An 18,937-nucleotide genomic window follows, 5' to 3' on the forward strand; every position below is an offset into this window, starting at 1 on the left:
ACTTATATACGAGGTACATGTTCCAGGTTGTGCCAGGTACATCGTCAGGTAAAAGTAGAAGAAAATGATTCCACTTTGGATTTCTTTGTTTATAATCACAAGCATCATCACAACACCAGAGAAGCGTACGAGTATCTAGAGATGCTGATGCTCTGCTTTGCTGTGATGTGATGTGATGCTGCTGGGGTGCTCCGCTGATCGTTCGATTCGATATAGAATGAGAATGAGACCGAAGGCAAAAAATAAAATAAAAAAAAGGAAGAAGCCCAAGTTTATGAGGTGCGAAGTACATGGCGAAATATACTTGAAATTAAATTTAATCGCAATGAAGATTATGCCAACTCCATCACTTCGGAGAGCAAAAGCAAAAGAACTGAAATAAAATTCACTTTCAGCCTCAAGAAGACTCAACACTTTTTGTTGTTGGTGTTGTTATATTTTACGACTCTATCCGAAGAGGTGTTATAAACTCAGGACGTTGTGTTCTGTTTTTTTTTCTTCATCATTTTACTGCTCCTTTTCTTTATTATTTTACGTGCAGATTTTGCAAGCCTCTTATTTTTATTGGTCCAATAACCACGATGATGAGTTTTCCTCTTTGGTTTGGCTTTTCAAAATTTTAAATGTTTATAAATAAAAAAAAACAAATCAAAATACATAACACACACTGGAATTAATTGTTTCCTGACTATAAAGTACCAACAAATAAAAATATAAACTTCTAAATAAAAGATATTGGTTGAATATGGTGAAATTTGCTGCTATTTGAAAAAGGATTGTTGATAATGTTCATGTATATTTATATCTGTATTCATTTGCTGGGAAAGGTTAATTTTCATAACACGAATGAGGCTATTTTTAGAAAATGTTTTTTGTTTTTTCTGACGTAGGATTGCGCCGCGTCGAGCCGCTGCTTCCAACTATGTACATAACCTATGCACATCGCTTTTGAAACAAAGAACTTTTACCAACCTATTGAAATAGATAGATACATATTTTTGGAATACGTTTTAGTTTATAGATAATTAGAAAATATTATTGAAACAGGAAGTTATGACGCAATCAAAGAGCAATTATATTTTTAGATACGTTTAGAAGCTATTTATGGCATAAGCAGGTACCTCTGTAAAAAACAAATTTGACCTACGGAAGAGAGGGGTTTTCAAATAGTCTAAAATCAAACATTAATGAGGCTGAAGGAAGGTTATGATTTTTGAAGACGTTTTTAAATGGAAAATATCAACGTCGATTTGCAAAAAGTCAAGGTTTTGTGTAACCTTTTTAAAAGTTTCTACAAGTAAAAGAAGTCTTCGGAATTTTTATTTTCTCTTAGCTCGAAGTTGATATCAACTTGAAGTTTCCTTTTTCTTAACTCTCTTCACTCGAAGTTATTATTTTTAACTCAAGATTTAAACTTTGAACTTAAGGAACTTTAGATTTTCTTAGATTTGCACAAAATGAGAACATTTACCACTTATCCGATTTTCTTTTGGATTCTGCATTTAATGCCTGGATGACATGTCACAATCGATGTTTTGAGCACCTAGTTTCCAAATATTTTTATCAAACATTTTGGTGATTGAAGAAAACAGGAAAGACCGACTTTATGCTAACTATCAGCCCTAATCTGCTATTCACGTAGATCGTATATTCGATTCACCCATTTGATTCCCTTTCACACTGCCTTGTCATTGTGCTTGTGAACTACATTATCCCAAACCAATTTTACATTCACGTAAGGCTCTGTTCATGTGACAATCATGAGAATGTTGGATATAAAAGATTAAATTTAAGCAATCCACCTAAACATAATTAGTTCTTTAGTTTGTGTAATTTTTGGAAATGGACAGTATTGCTTTTTATTCCAATTTTAGGCAGAGAAATACGAGAATCCTCAAACAGAGAGCTTCGGCGTGATTTTAGAAAATCAAAATCAGCCACGACTTTCAATTGTGGCCTTAGGTTTCTTAGGTTATTCCAAAATTCTTTGAGGTCTTCAGGTTGTCGTTATGTACTATTTTTGGCGATGTCTGTATTTAACTTCATTACAGAAATTACTGTAGCAAATTGTTACTTGTGTGTTGTTGTTTCCCTAAAAAATTTAATAATCTTTTATTTATAAAACAAATATTCTAAATTAAGCAATAATAATTAGTTTTTACTTAAATTCGCTAACAATAATTAACAAACCAGACATCAAATGAAAAATCCGCTATTCCTAATTGTATAGAACGAATGCGTTTACGTGAATAGAAGAATACTGTGCAATATTACCGACGTTACCGACACACACTAATTCACTTCGAATGAATAGTAGAATAGTGATTAGTGAAAATTCAAGACAAATTCCCCCCATGAATAGTAGAATAGGGCTGTATGTGAAAGAAACTAATAATAAGATCTTAAAATTGAAGTGACATATGTCATATGTGACATATATGTACGTAATATAACGCACTATTGCGTAGCCAGCCTAAGGAACCACATGAATAAAAAAGAGGTCTTTAATTAATTTACAGACTTTCAAAAGATGTTTGATAGCTTTTGAATCATGCAACTTATAAGAAAAAACTTAAACAACTTTGATTTCACTTAACACCTCAACAATACTTGACTCGGTGTCCAGTTATTTGCTTAATCGAAGCAAATTATCAACACTTTTAACTATACTTTTAAAGTAATACGTGTTTCATCTGGTGTCCCTCAAGGCAGATACTTGTGTCCATTATTATTTAAGTTTTGCAAATAAAATTCATTGCAAACGATTTAAAAATATGTTCTTAAGTTTAAAATGCGAATGACTGTCTACGTTTTCAAATCGATTTAAATAAAAAAAGTAAGTTGGTGAAAAACTGATTTCTTAACTCAATATTGGGAAATAAGTTGTGATTTTTTAGCTATTATCTTATTGGCAACACTGATTTGAACAGCTGACGCACGTTTCGTGTTTTTTTGCCAAACACCGTCAGTTTGGTCTATAATTAAACCATGAATCGTCTATCAAGAGAATAACGCTTCCAAATTATTGAATTTTATTATCAAAATGCGTGCTCTGTTAAGAAAGTTCATCTTTCAGCGAGCGACGATGCTCATTTTTGGCTCAATGGGTGCGTAAATAAGCAGAATTGTTGATTTTGGAGTAAATGTTAGTCAGAATCATTGCAAAAGAGCTATAAATGCATCCAAAAAAGTCACAGTTTGGTGTGGTTTATGGCTGAATCACAAACACGCTCCAGTTTCGGCTTCACCTGAAGTTTACGAGTTCAGCCACAGGAATTCAATTTAGAGTTCAGCCACAGGAATTCAATTTCAATTTCAAAGCAACCCCGAAGCAGGTCCACCGTAACGCAGACGAAGCCGAAGCCGAAGCTGAAGCCTACTTGTGATTCAGCCATTATGGGCTGGTGGCATCATTGGACCGTACTTCTTCAAAGATGATGCAAATCGTGAATGGTATGTGCTGCCGTGAGATGATATCCAACTTTTTTTTGCCCAAAATGGAAGGATTTTTCAAAAGACAGTGCTCCAAATTTTCTAATCCTAACACAATTAAGACAGATTGTTCTTTACTCGTCTGCTTGTTTTTTAATAGGTTGATGTATTCAAAATCCGCTTTTCGCAGTTTAAAAAACCATATTTTTAAAATTCTTCTTTCTTTTGAGTTGAAAGTAACGCAAGTGAAGAAAATCAATGAAACATTAAATTTGATATCCATTTTAAAGTTGAGCTTAAGGAAAGTTGGAAAAGTTATTTTGCAACAATGATTGACAAATCGTCGAAGATTTGTCAATCAGAAAAGTCACCTTTTAACAAAATCCATCTCTTAAGTCGAAAAGATGTAGACATGTTAAATTAGAATACTTGACGACTTAAAAATTTGTTTGATATCATCTTAAGGACCATAGAGAATATAGCTTTTAATGAAAATCCTTTCAAGATGTTTTTCTACTTTTCTTCTTCGAGTATATTCGAAGAAACGTAAATTGCTAGGTAACAATTTATAAGTTTTCCTTTCTGTGAAGCAGCAACCCTTCGAACTTCACACGAGAACAAAACACTTCAAAATTCTATTTTCATACTCAAGTCTTGTTTCTCCAAAAAAAAATCCTTTATTAAATTTATAGCTATGGTTCATTAAACTCATCATCATCATCATAACGAAAGGACTTTTATATAATATGTCCCTTAACTTGGTTACCAGTCAGGGAGAATTTTGTTTGCCATTTTTTGATTCTTAAAATCTCTAAATTTATTACTCTTGATTCTTTGCACGAAAACCAATATTTAAATATCTCTTTCCTTGTGTATTTTTATTTTTCTATTTTTAATTCAAGGATTTTTATGTCGATACCTTAATTTTCTGTTTCCATTTCGATGGATATCCTTTTGAATATCTGTTGTATGCACCTTTTCTATCATTCCAACCACTCGACTTTATTTACTTTTTCTCAATTCCCTCGCTACTCGCTAGGTATAGGATAGATGGATAGGTTTGAAGAATAAGAACTGTTTTTCCAGACAAAAACTAAGTCCCTAAAAACCAAATGACTGTGAAAAATTCAAAAGGCAGACGACATTCAAACACACAAACACACACACTTACAAACACAGGATGAATAATATTAAATTTCAACAATTTCTATTTTTTATTATTTTTATTTTTTTTGTTCGTCCTTAAGTAGATGACTTGAAGAAAGGGATACACTTCTCGTGTTTCTCTCGAAGGTAGATAGAAATAGAAAACAAACAAGAAGCAAGAAAAAATGTATCTAAAAGATAGTAAAATAAGAACTCAGATGAAGATACGGTATAATACCATCCGCACTGTCAACTGTTTGTAGAAAAATACAACGACAGACGAACAGGACTAAAAAAAATAGATTTAAAGAATAGCAAAACTCAACCAAGCAAATCAAAATCCACACAGGTCCTTGGGATTCCTTCCATTTCTATCATCTACCATCGCATCTCAAACGCTTCTTCTTATAACTTCTTCATCCTTTCTATATACGGCTGATGCTTTGTCTCCTGAATCCTGATCCTGATTCATAGTTCTTTTTTCTTTCGTTTGTTTTGTGTTTGGATTTTTTTATTTTCTGTTTCTATTTCGGGTGCAATCTAATAATTCGAGAGTAAGTTCCGTTTGCTGATGCCAATGCTGATGTTGTTACATCTTTCAGATATCTTCTATTTTCTATTGCAACAAGCCACTTGAAGAAAATGAAAACATTCCTGAAGGACGACAAATACAACGACAATGACGATACAAATAAAGAAAACACAGAAACAGAATAAATGTTAAAGAGATTCCAGTTAAAATCCATTATTCTTTGGTCCTTTTTCCTATATTTCAGGATTCCTTTAAAACCATCAGGGTTTCCCTTCTCCCTTACATCACAACACTGTTCTGTGAATTCGTACTAACTATCTATCCATCTCCATCTATACTTCGATATTTCTCCCTTTTCTCTCGTTTTTTGGTTTTGGTTTCGTTTTGGTTTTGTATTCTTTTGAAATGACAGACAAAAGGAATGACGATTCAGGTTGTATTGACCTGGTCTTTAAGTGATGTTGCTATTGGTAATGTTGAGTTGAGTTGAGGTTGAAAAAAGGTTCATTTTGACAAGTTGCCATTTGCTTAATTGACAGGACTTAAAGGTGGAACTCTTTGAATGAGAAATGTTCGTGTTTTCATTTAAAAAAAATGTGTGGGCAAGTTTATACCAACCTACATATACTCGTATCCTTTTGCAAAATCGTCGTCGTCGCTTGTCGTTGTAACATGAAGGACGACGAATATAAGACTGAGAAAACGATAGGGGTATACATATATATTCTAAAAGGGTTTTTGTTGAATAGGTCGCTCTATCAATTGGATAATGTAGACATTATTCAATTCGGGAAAAATTGGACAGGAGACATTTTTCTTATTCTTTTTTTATATAAGATTGAAGAAATCCTTGCGGAAGAATAAATGACTTGAGTTTTTTTTTTTTAAAAAAAAGGTCTGATAAAATGGAGGTATTTTACATATACCTACATTCTATATTGTGATCGATGCTTATTGATGTTTTATTTATTTTTTTTACTTTTCATATCCTTACTTCCTTCCTTAGATCGATTTAAGAGTGTCCTGTTTTTGAGATTGAGGACTTATAAATAGAACCCTTATTTTTGAGGGAAATGGAGGTCATAATGGATGGTAGTTTCACAAAATATCAAACAAAAAATCGATAGCAAATACTTCGCCATATAGGAAGAGGAACTGTCAGGTTATCTGAATTCACATTAGTTTGGAGAGATTCAATCGATTGGAATTCAAATGTCATAATCATCTCAGTTTTTTTTATAAAAGGACATCAAATTAAATTTGTCCAAATGGAATAAAAATAGAGACAGAAATGCCATCCACACTGATAACTTTCCATTCGAGTTGGAGGACATTTGATTTTTAAAAAAGTTTTACAAAATGTTAAAAACTAACTTATTTTATAAGATGGACAAAGTTTGAAGTCAATATCTTTATATCAGCTTAAACTAATGTTCAGTATTTTTGTACAGTAAAAACATGCACCCCAATTTTGTGAAAGTCATTTTTGCATCTTTTCAAACCAAAATGGGTTTAAAATCGACATCTTCGCTGGTTTTCGAGAAATATGACCGACGAAAAAAGGTATCCCCGAATTACTACACACTCGCTCACAAATATCTTTCTAAAAACAATAAATTCTAGCGACCTTGAAACGTCAAGAAATGTCAATACTGTCAATTTGGCAAGTTAAAAATTAAGACCATTTCATGAGACGGTTTCAAAGAGCAATACGTCATTGGAAGAATATTCTGACTTGAAAAAGTATTGATTACTGACAATTATGATGTGTCACTTATTTTTGACACTTAATATTGAAGAAAATTCCAATTTGTATTCATCAACAATTAGAGTGAGAGGTGTTTACCAATATTTCATTACTGTAGTTTGTTTGCTTTTGTACAAATTAAATGTTTTAAACGCTTCATAAAAAACCTTGAGTTTTCAATCTAAAGGACACTTGTCAAAAAACTGACAGTTAATTGCAACCTTTTACAATCTTTTCAATTCATTTTTTTTTCACAAAAACTTGAAGCAACTATAAGAATGCCACACATACAAAGTTTCGAATATTTGTTCTGATGTTTTGAGCTGAGAGAGCTGTCACTTAACTACCCTCATGACTTATCTTATAATCAACACTCAATTCGTCGTAGTTGTCGGTCGTTTCAATCGTCCTTGCTGCAAGTACCTTCATAAGTTTTACAACTTACTGCACACAGTGTAAATCTATAAAACTTGAACTATACAATTCCTTTTGTATATTGCCAATGTCAATCCACTCCAGAAAAACATATCTACACACAGAGTCGAATTATTGTTTCCCTTTCATCCGCAAGTCGTGCTGCAGCCCTCAATTCAGCTCAGCTCAACTCAAAAGCATGACCCAACATCGTCGAATGTGCCATTTATTGAGATGTCATAACTTTTCTAATGATTCACACGCTCTCGAAGCCCATTCCTTATGGTGGTGGAGCAGCGCGTTGAGCTCGTATGTTGAAAAAATATAACAGCCCCTCGTTTTCATTCCGCAACGGTGACGGTGGTGCTCTGTTTTGTTTTTGAAAATAGAAAAAATAAAAAAACAATCAATAGGTATACAACATTCGCATGGAATATATGGCGCAAACAACTTCATAAGTACATCAAGAGTGGAACTATATTGCCTTTTGCTTGCGCGCACCAGTGAGCTCAATATAATAGAAAACGGATTCAGCAGCTTCTGCTTCAGCTTTAGCACAGAAAAAGAAAATATACACCAGAAGAGGAGAACCCAATTCATTCCCAATCCAAATGTGAGAAATATAATTTCCACTTTATTTATAGAACCCATGCCACCCTATGTCAGACCGAATAATTCCGCTCCTGTCACCCCACTCTCCACTTTGGCTCCAAATAGTTTCGTTCTTCGCCACCACCTCACCACGTCGCTTCGTAGTTGTCCTGTCAGTTGGTTCTGGTGTGGCACTTTGCTCTGTTGACTATTTTCACTGGAACTACATTTTGTCACGAACTTCTTCTTCTTTTTATATGTTTTTATTTTTTTCCGAAAACGGAATAAACGTATACAAGTGGATGGAACAAAATTACACACTCACTTGACAATGAGAGAAGATCGAAAAGACAGCAAAATGGGGATGGTACTTCACTAAAAATGGAAGAAAATTGCGTCCTTTCACTTTTGATTTAAAAATAGATTTAAAAATCACAAAAGGAGAACAAAAAAAAAAATTTGAAAAAAAATAATAAAAAGTTATAAAGACAACAAAATAAAATGAGTTTTTGTTTACAAGAATCGATTTTGTGAACACACCCCTTGAGAAATGTCAAAACTCTGTGACTTATCAGCACTCTTATTATGTCAAATTCATAAACTTTTAGACTTTGACCTAAAGTTATCGAGGTGGTGTGGCTTGGTTGTTGTGATTGGGATGGTTTTTGGTTCTTGGGGAATAAAGTAGTAGTCATTGACAAAAAGGTGGAAATATTTTTCATTTTGAAGAAAACAAACAACAAAATCGATAGCAGAATAAAAAAAAACTGCCCATTTTTCTTTCGTGATGAAGATGACAACCAAATGGTCTGCCTCTTTTAAGTTTTTCCATAAAAGTTTATAGGTACCTTACTCTACTTTAAACAAACTTCCCTTCTTCGCCTTCTTCGTCTTCTTTTTCTTCCTTTTTTATCATTTTTTATTGGATATTCTTAAATTGGAAATAGATATGTGTATAAAGAAGGAGATTGCTTAAGTCTCTTGTTTATGATTAAAAGGTCTTCGAACAATTTTGCTTGTTGTTTTTTGTTATATGAAACAGGAAGAAGGATCAAATCGGGCTTGGCCAGAAAATTTATGAAATTCTATTTTTTCACTTTGTGGATATTATGACTTAGCTATAGATTGTGTGTGTAGGTGAGTTTTCAGTTGTCACACGTGTTTTTTTGACACAAGGAAGAAACAGGTGCAGTTTCAATGTTTTGGATCAAATTTCAAAGACTTTTTATTGTTTTTCTTGTATATAATTTTCCTGACTTAGTCAAAGTTTTAAAAAGAAATGACTTAACTCGGCAATTTCATAAGGAAGGTGCATATTAATAAGTTCAGCTATTCAGCAAGCGAAAGAAATGAGTAAAATAATCTTTTATGGGGTGGAGGGAGAGATTTACTTATTTTTTATTAAGTGAAAAAAAAACTGAACACGACTAAAAAATTTGTATAATTCTGCTGAATGCTATATACATATCTAAAATAGTAACAAAAAAACTTAATAAGTTCAATTTAAATTGAATATTTGTTATAGATTGTTTAAATTTTAGAAAATGAGTTTTTACACAATAGATAATTGGATGTGTTTGAGTATGAAAAATGATATACCATAAATTCAGCTCGGCTGAATAGACAGATTCATTAATTTCCCACATTAAAAAACATTGTTCATGCAACATAACACAATTCAGCTGAGCTGAATACTGCAATATATCACAATTCAGTTCAGCTGGATACAAAAAATGCAATTTATCACAATTACATTAAACTGAATGCCTACAAAATTAATCGAAACTCTTCTCTCACCGAAAAAACCACGTAGTCACAAATAATGCATCGGTTCCCATCGGTAACCGAAATCAAGTATCAATGAGCGTGGTTAGTAAAATGATGTAGGACCATCTTAAGCGTATCTTAAGCTATTGTCGTGTGTTCATCCTGTTGTTTTGTCTTTCCTAAAATTACCTTAGATCTAGTATTAATGTTTCATCTGATCGTCTCAGTTACTTAGAAGCTCTTATCTGTCAAATATTGGTCTCATTTCTTTTCGTAAAGATTCCCTTTTTCACAATAGTTTGTTTCTTTCTTCTAATTTATACGCGAATACACTTACGTGCTTAAAAAAAATTGATTTAGATCAGATACACCGGTTTATGGTCTTATTAACATATTTGCAAAGAAATTGGCAAAATATAGAACTAAAATCAGTAAATGTTGCTCTTTTTATTGTAATCAAAAATATGAGCTAAATATTTATTTATTTTTGTAAGCACTGCCAGTTTAACCTCGACGAAGATCCCACAGCCTCAAAAAACTTAAAATACTAAGATAAAAACACTGGCTTACAATATTTTGTTCAGCTTTATACAAACAAAATGCAATTTATCACAATTACGTTAAACTGAATGCCTATAAAATTGATAAGGAACTCTTCTCTTTTCGAACAAATGGCGTAGTCAAAAATAATGCGTCTTTTCCCATCGGTAAGTGAAATCAAGTATCAGTGATGGAGGTCCATCGTAAACGTATCTTAAGCAATTGCCATGTGTTGAACCTGTTGTTGTTCTTCCTTGAATTACCTTCGATCTGGTTTTAATGTTTCTGTCTTATCATCTGATAGTCTCAGTTAGTTAGAAACTCTTCAAATATCGGTCTCATTTCTTTTCGTAAAGATTCCCTTTTTCACAATAGTCCATCATATGCCATATTTGACTTCTCCAATTTGATAATTTCCTTAAAAATGAATATATTACAATTCAGTTCGACTGAAGAATTCAAAATGCATTACATCAATAGTCCATTGAGCTTGTGATCAGAAAAACTTATCCGACAAAATGTTTTCCATTTCTTCAATAAGAGTTTTCCTTTTTGCAGAATTACAAAATTCAGCTGAGCTGAAAACTTTTAAAATGATATAAATCCTAATTTAGTTCAGCTGAATACTTTTAAAATGCAATATATCCTAATTCAGCTCAGCTGAATACATACAAAAACACAATATGTCACAATTCAGCTGAGCTGAATACCTTAAATTATGCACAAAAAATCTTCTTTGTCAATTACTAATCTTATTTCCTACCGAAAAGATTATATTTTTCTTACAATAGTCCATCTTATGTTACACTTGACTTCTCCAACTTGAAACGAATTTGATAATGACCTTAATTGTGGTTAATTTCTGTATTATATACTCGATGCAGTCCATTTATCTCACTCAATGAAAAGAAAAGAAAATAAAGGAAAAATGAATAAAAAATGTATTAGTCTCTACCTACCTACTTACCTAGATAAAAGGTAGGTAAAGTATCTAAGTTTAAAAAGAAAAGAAAAATTAACCATCAATTGTTGTTACAAGTTGCAATCTACTCTGTACGAATACCCAACGAGTGTTGAATAATAAAACATCCTTAAATAATCATGAAAACACTTCAAACGGCCAATAAAATTGCCCACAAAAGCGGGACACACAATACCAACAGATACCTTCATTGGAATTGGATATATTTATATTTTTCTTTTATAGACAACGTCTGACGTCGCTCTTTGTCGTCGTCGTCGAAGTCGTCTTCATTTTCATCGTTCGTCGCGTCAGTCGGTCGTTGAAACAAGGGAAAAACCTTTTACCTGAAGAAAAACCCTCTTCAGCTTAAAAATACTGCTTTTCGAATATAACTGTATGCAGGTAGATAAACGCATTAAAGAAAATCCCTTTTCTCTTTCTAGTCAGGCCGCCAATATTCCCTTAATGGATTTTTGTTTTTACATCTTTTGCCTAAATTGCCTTTTGTAGTGCTCTATGCACCTTCCTACCTAGTTTTCCCATTCCCTGGCTTCATTTTTAGCTAAAAGATGTCGTTGTCATAGTCGTTGTCGAAGAAGACGACGACGATGACGATGCCACGTTACTGTCATAGATGAAAATGGATGCAACAATGCAGAATAGAACAATGGGTTGTCCCTTTTGTGATCGGAACATCGAACATGGACACACAAAAAATGTTGTTTTACTTTGTGTCATGGAAAACAAGATGAGGGAGTGTGAGACTACAGATGTGACAGGTCAAATTTTTTGGTCGATTTTCTTTTACTTTTACTTCAGTCTCTTTGGCATTTCTCAGGAGAGGATTTAAAGAATTTTACTGCATCCACTTCCAAAGGGATTTTATATGGAAAGGCGTTTATTTCATTGCTCTGGCATTTGTAGGGCATCGTCATAGGACGACAGCGACGACGACGACGAAATGTGGAACACGATATTCGGATGAGATGTCATTGAAATTGACAGCAAGTGTTGTTGTTGTGTTGATGGTATGTTGTGAAGGAATCCAAATCGATTTGACATGTTTCAATGGATGTTTTTCTCATTATTAGGGCACGAGATTAAGTCTTTTCCAATACTCCCTATAAAGGTTGTCCTTCAGACTTAAAAGGGACGAATATAGAAGAGATTAATGGAGATATAGCTTAGTGTCAGATAGGCAATCGATGAGGAAGAGTGCTTTGTTTCTTAAAGAACGAACTTGGTATTCAAAATCGGGCTAAAAATGTAAAGCAAAAAGAACGAAAAGAAGAAAGAATTCTGATAACTCTCATTGACTTATTGATTCAATTTTATTTGTATGCGTCATCTTTTATAGGTATACCGACGTTTTTATAAGTATAACTGTCAACTGACCTTTGACAAGTGAAATTTTTAATGAACTAGAAATAGTGTGTGGATATGTCAGTCAGCGTTAAATGGAATTCCAATGATTCCTTTTGTTTTCTAAATATCAATCAATTTAATATTATATTGAGTTGTTTGTCATCTCATGTTTGGACTCTCTGACATTTATAGCTTTCTGACGTAAATTAATATCATTACTTATTTTTCTGCTAAAAACAAAATTAATTGAAAATTCTTTAGAATTTTAGTTTATAAATGAGATGATTGTGAATAGAATTATCGGGATTAAAATAAATCTAAATGGATTGAATCAGATCTAAATGTAATCATTGTCAATGGACGTATTGTATGACATTTATAGAACGCTGACATTTATAGAGCTTTTGTTATCACTTCGAAATTATCTGTTGTTGTTTCGAAGTAATTTGATTGGTGATGTTCTGACTAAAACAAAATACATAATTATAAGGAAACATTTAAACTAGCCCATTGCCTGACATCTCACTAAATATCTTAGTTTAAAGTTTTAAATTAGAATTACACAATATAATTAACTAAATTACTAAATAATTTAATCGAAATCCTGAATTTGATCTTATTTTAACATACATTTTTAAGGAAACTGCTTAACAGTACAACTTTAATAAGCAAATTGTTTTGATTTTGGTTGTTATAACATTCTTCAAATGTTTGGCACACTTAATTTTTTGTAAGCACTGCAAATTTAAACTCGGCTTTGGTCCAAAAACCTCGAAAAACTTAAAATCTGAAGTTTAGGTCGCTGGCTTACAATATTTTGCACAGCCTTTTAATTGTATCTTTCTTCTAAGTTATTCGCGAATACACCAACATTCTTAAAAAAAATTGATTTAGATCAAAAACACCGGTTTACGGGCTTACATATATATTGAACTAAAATCAGTTAATGTTGCTCTTTTTATTATAATTAATATGAGCCAGAGTTTTTTTTGTAAGCACTACCAGTTTAACCTCGACTTAGGTCCAAAAGTCTCGACAAAACTTAAAATCTGAAGTTTAGATCGCTGGCTTACAATATTTTGTACAGCCTTCAAGTTGTTTCTTTCTTCTAACTTATTCGCGAATACACCTACATCTTTAAAAAAATGTTTAGATCAGATACACCGGTTTATGGTCTTTTATATTTTCAAAGAATGGCAAAATATAGAACTAAAATCAATAAATGTTGCTCTTTTTATTATTACTAATAATATGAGCTGAATATTTATTTATTTTTGTAAGCACTTCCAGTTTAACTTCGACGAAGATCCCACAGTCTCAAAAAACTTAAAATAAAAAGATAAAATCACTGGCTTACAATATTTTGTACAGCATTTAAGTTATTTCTATCTTCTAATTAACACGTAAAAACACCTACATTCTTAAAAAAAAATTATTTTAATCAAACACACCGGTTTTTGGTCTTATACATTTTCAAAGACACTGGCAAAAATATAGAAGTAAACTCATTTTAAGTTTAAGCCAGAAAATTAAAAGTCGGTCTTTTTATTTCTTTTTTTAATATGAGCTGAATAAGTAATTTTTTTGTAAGCACTGCCAGTTTAACTTCGACCAAGATTCCACAGTCTCGAAAAACTTAAAATCTGAAGTTAAAATCGCTGGCTTACAATATTTTGAATGACATTAAAAGTGTTTCTATCACGCACATCCTTAAAAATGTTGTTTTAGATCAAATTCACTAATTTCTGATGTTGTTTTGGCATACAATTTCAAGGAAACTGTCAAAATATAAAACTAAAATATATTTTGTCTGCAAATCAAGTACAATACAATGAATTGTCAAAACTAAAAATGGGTGGTATGAAAAAGAAAATCAAATATTTATTCAGTCTAGACAAATTTTGCAAATCAAAATTGATTCATTGAATTTTTGACACCAATTTATTACCGTTAAGAAAACATCATCTCACTACACCAACAACACACCACTCAGACACACCTGTCATTTCCACTTCATCCATCTTTCAAAAACTCGCCTCACGTTTATATAAAAAGTTTCGTTAAATAAATGTCTTTAGACATAATAGTGTTAACAAAGGCAATGATTAAACGTCATTATTATTTATTTTTTATTATTTTCAATCGAAACAACACATTATTGTTTGTATACTGTATATTTTTTTATTATCTTGAAATGCAGAGAAGTGATCAAAACTTCTAGGTCTACACTTTGAAATAGCCTCAGGTTACACGCATTTTGAAATAAAAACAATTCAGCGTCATAAAAATACACAGCGAACAAAGTGCTAAGTCTTTACAGTCAGATGGCAATTAATCATTTGAAATATCTACAACAGAATTTAAAAAAAAAGCCAACACTCGTCCTCACATTTTAGAGATCTCATCATAATAAAAACCTAAAAAAACAAGAACAGCTCATTAGTTTCTATGTTTTTTGGTGTCTTTTTTCAAGAGAACTGAAGAATTAATAATTATTTTTCCACATCTCCGACCAACAACGGCAACGTGGGCCGAGGCCGAAGTTGCTGTGAATGAAAGCCGGATTGGATCTGGGATAGATCTCCATCAGTCTTTTTTTGATTATTATGAAAATGATGGTGTGATTTCGAAATACACTTAAAAATCCTCAAAATAAAAAAAAAAAACAAAAAAAAATAAAAGCTTATGAGTCTTTTGGGGATTTCTTCATATATTCGTTTAGTATACGACGCGTTTCGAGTTCTGTGCGCGGGATATAATAAGCACGACATCAGAACAACAACCATTCTGATACCGTACCGTGCGTTGATGAAAACTGAAAACTGAAAACTTTAGTTGAGACGCACAGGCACAATCATCAGCAGACAAAAAGGGAAGAGGGAACGATTATCATTATTATTTTGGAGCGTGGGTTGAAATCGTATTATTATACGTACTTTATGCTTATACGACTTCGAGCATGTTTAAATTTAATTGAAGAAAATTGTCGACACAACACCATTGCTTTTGATATTATAATATATATAATTCAGTTTTTGGAGGGGGAGCGACTATAATTTGATTGTGCACTCACCCATAAAAATGGCGAAGCGAAGATCAGTGTTGAGATATTTAAGCTTGAATCGAGGGAAGAGGTGAAGTGAGATGGCAAATACGGTGTATACGCATATTGCCAATCCCAATCATAAATCACATCTTCGTTTGTAGTTTAATTTTGTTGTGCTTCACCGCATAAAACTAGTGATAGCTATCGTTACCATACATACCCCGGTTTTTAGTGCCTATACATTCCTGATTAATAGCTTTTGAACATCTTATAGCGCAAAATACTTTGCTTTTGTCGAAAGTCATTAAATGCTTTACTTATTTTTCAATTTAAGTTGAAAGCTTATTCATTGTTTAATAGTGTTTTCCATTCAGCATTGAATGAGCTGAATAGAATACTAATTAGCTGAATAGAGTCAAGGTACGAAATAACCATATTTCATTCGATATTTATATAGCTAGATAATGTGCTGACAAATTTTATCAAAAAACATTATGAATTTATTGATAAGTTATGTGAATGAGTCTTTGTTCCCTTTAAATTCAATTCATACTTCAATATATTGTTAATTTTTAAGTTACTTGCATGAATAATCATTTTAAGAACTCAGTTTTCGCTCGTATTAGCATTTCTCATGTGTGCGAAATACTTTATTTTTTGTAAGCACTTCTAATTTGAGCTCGATTGATATCCCAGAGACTCGAAAAACTTAAGACCTTGAGATAAAATCAATGGCTTATAATATTTTGCATTTAATACTTATGTATCTTAAGAATATGCTTACAAATTGTATAAAGATACCTACTGAGTTTAGTGGACTATAAATCTTCGGAATTTACAATTGATTTTTATGCATAAGTATTTGAAAAACTTACATTTCACTCATATAACCATTCCTAATATGTGCTGAATACTATATTTTTTTGTAAGCACTGCTAATTTGGGTTAGACAAACGTCCCAGAGATTCGAAAAACTTAAGACCTGAAGATAAAATCAATGGCTTACAATATTTTGTACAGCATTTAAGTTGTTTCGATACCTCCTACCACCTTAAAAATGTTGATTACACAATATTTCCAGCAAATAATCTCACAATCAATTAAATAACTAAATGTTTTCAAATATTTTACCTGTGTTCTTCTCTTCTTTTTTTTTCTTATTATTGTTGCTTTGTATCTCTTTTGTGTGTCCGTCGTGGATAGAAAATTAAAAACTACAAATCGATACACGAAGAAGAGAATGGGGAACAAATATTGCAGTATCGATCAATCAAGTTGGTCCGAGTGATTCTTCTTCTTTTTTTTAATCTTCATACGTACATAAGTATCTTTGTGGTTTTTATTATTTTTGTTTTTTCTTCTTTCAACTTCAGATACAAATGGGGGCCTCTTTTTCAAGGTCTCATTCCGCGGTGTGTACCTAGCTTTCAATTGATAGCTGATGGTTACAAAAGACACACAACAGCACGAGAAATTTCCTCACGTTCGTGTGGATGCTGTTCGGAGGCATTTTCAATTCCCAGTCGTTTGTTGCATGTCTGACTTTTCGTTTTTATATTCTTGGTTTATTTTAGTTTCCCTTGATTTTTGTTATTGCTAAAGTCGCCGCAGGTAGCTCTCTAACTCCCCACAATAGCCAGTGCCTCAGCCTCGAATATACTCGTAGCGTCGCTTAGCTACACTGCACTTAGTTGCCATATACGGTGGACCTCAAATCTGCGGAGATTAAAAGACTGTGATTTGATTGTTCGTTTTTTTTCGGTTTGGTTGTGCCGCTCCGTGCGGGAGCGCTATAAGAAAAATTCCAATTTTGAGGTAACCGCGCTGAGCTTGAGTGAATGTGTGCCTGTTTTTCTGTACAACACTGGAAACACTTACTCACGCATCTAATGGTACTTGCTGCTGCTGGCTCTTGGTTTCCCAGGCGTCGAGGCAATCACCAGATTATGCAGCTCATAGAACACGCAAGAGGCTAGAATAAATTGCTATTTTCCATCATCTGCCTTTTGAACGCGCACCAACATCGCATCGTGCAAAATCATATTCGAGGGGCTTTAAAGGTCAATAATCATTATTATCCAACAACGTCTCTCTATCTGCATCCCCATCTAGAATCCATATAGGATCCTCTTCGTTGCCGACTGAAAGTTGCATGGGCCAGAGCCACTGCCAGTGCCTGATGTCTGTTCGTTAATATGCTCTCTCTCGTGGCTTGGCTTGCAAAAGACCTGCCGCTACTTTTCTTTTGACAGCAGAATGAAACAAAAAAAAATCTGACAGGCCAGAGAGAAAAATCCTAGAATCAACAGCAAACTTTGGTTTCCATTCTTCGGTCTTCGCCTCGACTTCGACTAATGAAGCACAAACCTTTCCTCTAAACCAGTCTTCTGATGTGCATAGCTGCGTCATCCTTACCGCTCCACAGCCCGCCACGCCACCTCTACCGTTGGCTGAATGATTACAAAAGTCATGTGCATCATGAGATTGTATTCGTGTGTGATGTTGCCGCCTCACCGCCACCAACCGCAACCACCACCATCGTTCGTCGTTCTCGTCATCGTCGTTCTCTTGATGTCGAAGCTGCCATCAATGTTTCTGATGCTGAATGGCTGAATAAACTGCTTTGCTTGCAAATGTTATATGATGATGCTGATAGCAAGGGTAAAATCGCATAAAATTCCCAATAGAATATATCTATCTAGTCATGTGCTTTTCGGAAATTGATGTGGATTGATTCATGCATTCTGGCTGGGCTGATTGGGCGATGCGATTCGATGCGATGCGATGATGGTTGATGCACGCTGAATATGTGCTCTTTCAAATAAGGTGCATGCATGTAAATCCTTAGATGAATGATAGTTCCTCTAATGCGGGTGGTTTATGCACTATATACCTACAATGTATGTAGGTTTTACCATTTGGGAATTTTATACAACTTTTGTATATAAAAAAAAAGTTAATTTTTCCTCTTTTTTGTGATAGATCGATAGCGAGTCATATGAGTTCAAGTTTTGTTCAAATCCCTTAACAAATTTTTAGGGAATCGAACGTAATATAATGCCTAGACTTTTATTTGGATGAAAAGATCAAAAATACAATGGATAAGATGAAAATAAAATATTTTGCTGAATAGCTTACAATTTCTTAACTTCAAATTCAGCTCAATTAAAAGTTGCATATATTTATAATTCTTAGATATAGTAATCATTTAAATATTCTCTTTGGAAGAAAAATGACATAAATTTACAAAACAACAACTGTCAAATATGACATTTCAATAATGTTTTAAGAGTTTTTGCTGAATATACAAAGAAGCTTACATTTTTAAGGTTAAATAAGTGCAAACATGAATAAGATTTATGTTTACATAAAAATATAGCTATAAATAACACA

At 32.9% G+C, this 18,937-nt stretch overlaps 1 protein-coding gene across 6 annotated transcripts in view; it reads left to right on the plus strand.

Moving 5' to 3' along the window:
• Positions 1-18,937, plus strand: part of LOC129942339 (teneurin-m) — a 222,067-nt gene that overhangs the window by 81,732 nt on the left and 121,398 nt on the right. The window contains exon 1 of one of the 6 annotated variants that reach the window (XM_056051213.1): positions 15,768-15,964. The exons of the other annotated variants lie outside the window; for them this stretch is intronic. The gene's annotated coding sequence lies outside the window, so the exon portion shown is untranslated. Of the gene's footprint in view, positions 1-15,767; positions 15,965-18,937 lie in introns of those variants that run through there. 6 annotated transcript variants of the gene reach the window in all.

This window comes from Eupeodes corollae, chromosome 1 (genome assembly GCF_945859685.1).
Source record: "Eupeodes corollae chromosome 1, idEupCoro1.1, whole genome shotgun sequence".
Classification (NCBI taxonomy): Eukaryota; Metazoa; Arthropoda; class Insecta; order Diptera; family Syrphidae; genus Eupeodes; species Eupeodes corollae.